The sequence below is a fragment of the Rhinopithecus roxellana genome, chromosome 18 (assembly GCF_007565055.1).
Source record: "Rhinopithecus roxellana isolate Shanxi Qingling chromosome 18, ASM756505v1, whole genome shotgun sequence".
Lineage (NCBI taxonomy): Eukaryota > Metazoa > Chordata > Mammalia > Primates > Cercopithecidae > Rhinopithecus > Rhinopithecus roxellana.
The window spans coordinates 1,132,990-1,139,229 of NC_044566.1; positions in this window are offsets into that span (position 1 = coordinate 1,132,990).

Genomic DNA, 6,240 nt, shown 5'->3' on the forward strand with positions numbered 1-6,240 from the left:
GCACATAAACAACACTGCAACAACTTAAAATTGGTAGCAGGTGCATCCAGCTGTTGCCAATACCCAGGCCCCACCCCAAACATGTTAAATCATTTAGTTTCTACAGTTTGGTTTTGGATATTTTCTAAAGTTAACTTTATTCCTCCTTCACTTCTCCTTGTTAGCCCAGATATTTTTTTCCTTTGAAGTTAGACATTACTGACCTACCATGGAGCTTCTTTTTATCTAAATATTTATGAAAAGTCAGCAGTCTCAGAATATTTACTTACCAACTTGTTTTTGTGGAAACACTACTAAAACAAAAATACAAGCATAAAAGTTTAACAGAACAATAATATCTAGGCAATTTATTAATAGGTATTTAATGTATACTATTATACTATAAGTTACAATTAAGGGAGAAAGCTAAAAATGTAGATAAAAGACTGAATTTCCCCCAAGAACTATTAAGACTATCTAGATAAAACAGAGAGTGATTAAGTACCAAATTATATGTGTTATGCTAGACTCACAATAGGAGTTCCAAGAGGGGAAAGATTAGAGGGGTGAATGGAGCAGGTGAGACTAGGAATGAGCCTTGCAAAATATTACAGGACATTTATAGGCAGAGAGGTGGGTCGGGGTGCTCTGGAATCTCTGTGAATATAGGCATTGATAAAAATGGTAATACATATATATTTCCTGTATTTTTCCAGGAATGATTTATTGTAGACTGGTGAGAGACCTGGGCCAGTGGAGAGCCTGATGATTAGAACAAGGAGATCACGTTGAGAAATGGAAGCATAATTTGAGTGTTGAAGAGGAAGCACTGATGAATAGATAATGGGGATCATTAATGAACATAAGGTGTCTTTCATTGCCAGGAAATGAGGTTCTCTGGTTTCTCAGCCCTAAGCCATTTTTTAAAATTGTTCTCTCTCTCTCTTCTGATTTTTGTTTGTTGTTGTTAATAGGCACAGTCTTCAAGCAAGATTTATGATCTACATGGGGGTCAGGAATGCTAAACTGCACCAAATCATCAGGCTCATCCTAAAGGTTCCCCTAGAGGAGACAGAAAACAGGTATCATATGATTTGGTTACAATGCACCTGATGTATGTTGCTACCTTCATAACTCATAGTTTCTATCATTTTCACAAGGAGCACCTGGTGAATGTTTACTTTTTGTCTCACTGTGTTCTGATATGTGGTGCTGTGAAATCAGTTCTTTGTTTAAAGAAAGTAGGAAAAACGTATGTATTGGTCTCATTCTCATAGAGTTCTTCTTTGTTGACCGGATCGCACCATCATTTTTACATTAGATTTTACAGCAGAGAAGAATAAGTGAAGCTCTGTGATATTCCAATTTCTATTTGGTGTCAGCCATGCTATCAATAAATTACTAGATTATGCCTGACCACATACAATTAGAGAAAACATAACTCCTACTTTCCGGTTAATAAAAACATGAACTACATAAAGGAATTGTTAAAAAATTAAATCGCTAAAATTAAACTTAATTTTTAGTAAATTAACTTACTGAACCATTAAAATGAGCTAAGAGGAAAAAAGGACGTATCTTAAGAATTCTACCTGGAGAACAAAATAAGATTTCTGATTTTGGTGTTTAGTTTCAGTACCCAGCATCATCTTTGAAGTTCATATCAGTTCCATTTATTTAGAACTTTTGCCTCTCTACAAAAGTACTAGAAAAACTCAGAAAAACATAAAACAAAGAAAGCATCCATAATTACATCACTTATATATAGTGTTCACGTGTTGACACGTGATTATAGTTCTATTTTTCTATGCATTTAAAATATACTTTTAAATTACATACTATATCAGCTGCATTACATATATATGTGACTACATCTTCCTCAATAGTTTCACAGGTATGTATCATATGAAGTGTTCTATTTTAATTAATCTATTTAGATGGCCCCAGATTTTTTCCTAACACAAATAATACTGTGATAAACATCCTTGCATATACTTCTTTCCATATCTGTGGGATTTCATTTCAAAGAGTGGTGCTAACCAAGAACTAGATCACGAAAACTGTAATTCTCTCCCTCTTACTCTGTTCAAATAAATGAGTATAGTTAAAATGATGCATATCATCTCCACCTCTCCCATCAGGTATTCAGTAGTAACTGATAATTAGCAACTGCCTCCACAGTGACCTAATTTACATAATTAACAAAATCCAATAAGGCTGAAATTTATTGTCCTGTTCAGTGAATCATAATCTGGCAGCTGTTACTACCAAGGCAGGCATTTGTGCCTGGCTGTTCACAGATTGTCTGTAAAAGCATTTTGCTGGTGATATCCTCATGAACTTATTCTTAGGAGGCAATATGATAAGAAACACATCACTAGATTTCTCTGTTGAAAACAGTTCAAATTCATTTCACATTGGGGATTTCCATACTAAAAAAAAGACAACTCCTTCCATTAATAAATGTATGCTAATGAAAACCAGTGTATTTGGAGAACTCCCATTTTGAGAGACACTCTAGAGGGGAACGTATCTTACCCAAGCATCTCCTCTGTGACGTTGATGAGAGAAAGATGACACTGCTGAGAGGAAACTGAACCCATTTGGCAAGTTCTTCTTTAATTTCCCATCTCAGAGCCAATCTGGTGGATCCATTTTTGACACGCCAGGTCTTATCTTTTTATTTACATTTACAGTACAAGAACTAATGCCCAATTGTGTTCATTGTCAGTGCAATAATAGCAAGAACAGAAAGCAGTGAATCTCTGCTGTGATTACACTAATGTTCTTAGAATTATTACTTATTCCTGAAAAATAAGACAAAACATCATTTGAATTTGACTTGTTCTGATGTCAAACATGAATGCCAGCTAAATGTAATCATTATAAAAACATGTCAAGAATATAGTCAAGTCTTCTTAATCTTGGCTGTTTCAATTAGGTGACACACCTTCAACCCCAACAGAACTTCCATGTGATTAAAATTGTTTTTTCGTTCATATTATTTTTAATATTTTTAATAAACTTTTTTATTTTTAATTTCTACATATTAAATAAACAAACTGATATAGCTTCTCAATACTACAATTCATACAAAGATAACACGTTTATATTAGAAAGATGGTCACTGCACAGTCACACAGGCAAGGGCAATAATGTTTCCTACACCTCTAAGCAGACAACAGGACCTGTGTTTTGGAAACCTCAAAGGACAGCAGTGATTAGAATTATTGGTGTAAATAGGTATTTCATTTGTTGGTCTTTTCTATTTTCAATAGATAATATATAAACATGGAACAAAATTTAGAGGGTAGAAATGAGTGTGTAAAGAGAAAGGCTAAACCTCTTGTTCTCACCTCTGCTTCCCATGATCCTCAGTTTCCTTCTTTGGAGGTGAAACTTTGACAGTTCCTGTGCACCTCTGAAGAGAGCTGATACCATGTGTGAGCACACTCATTCATTCCTCTTTTATCAAACAGTGCAAATGGTGAAAGCCTTCACATAGTATCTTACACCTTCTATGTTTTTCTACTTAATATATCTTGAAGATCTTTTCAGAGCAGTACACATCAAAATGCCTTATTCTTTTAAAATACAGTCATGTGTTGCTTAACGACAGGGATACATTCTGAGAAAAGCGCTGTTAGGCAATTTTGTCATTTTTGTGAATGCCATGAAGTGTATTACACAAACCCAGATTACAGCCTACTGCATACCTAGGCCATTTGCTACAGCCTATTGCATTTAGGCTATAAACCTGTACAGCATGCTACTCTACTGAATACTGCAGGTAATTCCAACATAAAGGTATGCATTTATGTATCTAAACGTAGAAAGGGACAGTAAAACTAAGGTATTATAATCTCATGGGATCACTGTTGTACATGCAATCCTGTTGACTGAAATGTCATTATGCAACGCATGACTATGGTTGCATATTATTATTGCCTGATATATCATCATGTATTTAATAAAAATTCTGTTAATTAACATTTAAATTACTTCCTCTTCTTCAGCATTATAATTCTTCAGTAACTAACCTTGAAAATATCTGTTTGTACATGTGTAACTATATTTATGTGATAAATCTTTAGAAATTAAATTACTTCCTCCAAGCATAAATGCATTTTAATTCTGATGATGGGCACTGCCGTGTGCCCCCAATAGTGAATCAGAATCAACACATAATATAAATATAAATGTTTCTGTCAAAAAAGGATGAGAGTATCTATTTTCTCACATCCTTACCAAAGAAAGTATTATCAAAGTTTTGCTTTCCAAACTTGATAACAGCAAGAAAAATATGACTTTAGCTTGTCTTATTTTGTTATGGATGGTGTGGATAACTTTTTATAATTATTATAGTCATTTGTTTTCTTTAATCTATATTTTATGGTTTTGAATATTTTTATGTATACTTTTCTTTGTTATTGTTTAGTTAATAGCCTTTCTTACAGATGCCCTTCCTGACATAAAGGAAATATCATAAAGGAAAATGTCATTATTTTGCTATTTTAACACAAAATTTTTAATACAGAATTTTTCCTACTGCATCAACTCTTTTGATTTATTTATGGTGTTTACCACATAGCATTTTTATGAATTTTATACATTAAATTCAGTCATCTTTTTTCCTCTGGGTTCTGTTTTTTTGTTTTGTTTTATATATTTAATGCTTAAAATAGCCTTCCCTAAATTTATATTTGTATGACTTTGTTTTCTTTTAAATATCTGTTTTATCTAAAATGTACTTTGGTCTAAGCAATGAGAGAGGGTTCCAAATTTACTGTCTGTTTTCTTGATGACTACAAAATCATCCTCAAACTACGTATTAAATAATATGTGTTTTCCACCATGACATGAAATGTTGCCTTCATCATATACTGAAGCTCACACACAATTGGGTTTATTTCTGGAATTTCTAAGTCCTTGATCTGTTTAATCATGTAGCACAACCACAGTGTTTTCCTTACTACAGCTTTATACTTTACACTACCTTGCACTGTTTTCACTAATGGAAATCAATTTTGTAATCTGTGTAATATTCATTATTCATTAACACAGACAGAGCAACTAGAATTACCAAAAAAGAAAAACTCCAATATGAACATTGTCAACAAAACGAGGAGGAAAGTATCGCTACAAACTGTGGAATATAGTGGATGGGGTTATGCCAATCACAACAGCAAGAACTGTGTGGACATAGCAGCTGTATTAGACAAAGAAGAAGGAAGACAAGGGGGACTTCTGATGGTTCTAACAAACTGGAAATTCAGAAATTAACAACACTCACTTTCAGAAAGAGGAGTCCCCACTGAGGGTGAAGGATCTGAAAACAGTGCTTAGAATTTGAAGGAAAGTTTGAAAGCTTGAATGTCAGTGGAGTGTTAGGGGCTGGGTTATGGAAGCCTAGGTCATTAGGGATCTCTGAAATTCTCAGAGAAGGACAGAGCCTCATACTGAGGGGGAACTGTGGAGGAACATGTCTCACATTTAACTGAACAGAAATGCTGGAAGTAAAGAAAACAGGAGGTGTCGTGATGGGGGAGACAAGAGGAGATGGATAGCTTAAAGTATTGGAGAGATGGCTACATAAAAAGGCTGCATTTTTAGTATGTTGAAGAAACAACAAGAGAGGAGACCCCATAAATATGAAGCTAGCAAGGTCACCCTGGCTCACCTCCAAATCTTGAACAACAGAATATTCTTTCTAAACATACAGGAAAATCAATCTTACTTTACTATAATAGCACCATGCAAGGTCTGCAGCCCAAATCCATACAAAGATGTTGTAAGAAAGATGAGGTAAAAAATATGAGTAACTTTATTAGTCTGTTTTAATGCTGCTGATAAAGGCATACCCAAGGCTGAGTAATTTATAAACAAAAAGAGGTTTAATGGACTCACAGTTCCACATGGTTAGGGAGGCCTCACAATCACAGCAGAACGCAAAAAGGATGTCTTACTTGGCAGCAGACAAGCAAGAAGGAGAACCAAGTGAAAGGGGTTTCCCCTTAAATAAAACCATCAGAGGGGTTTCCTCTTATAAAACCATCGGATCTTGTGAGACTTATTCACTACCACAAGAACAGTATGGGAGGACCACCCTCATGGTTCAGTTATCTCCTACCAGGCACCCCCCACAACACATGGGAATTATGGGAGCTACAATTCAAGATGAGATTTGGGTGGGGGCATAGCCAAACCATATCAGTGACATAAAAAATGAAGACACAGCTAAAGAACATAATCAAGAAAGAA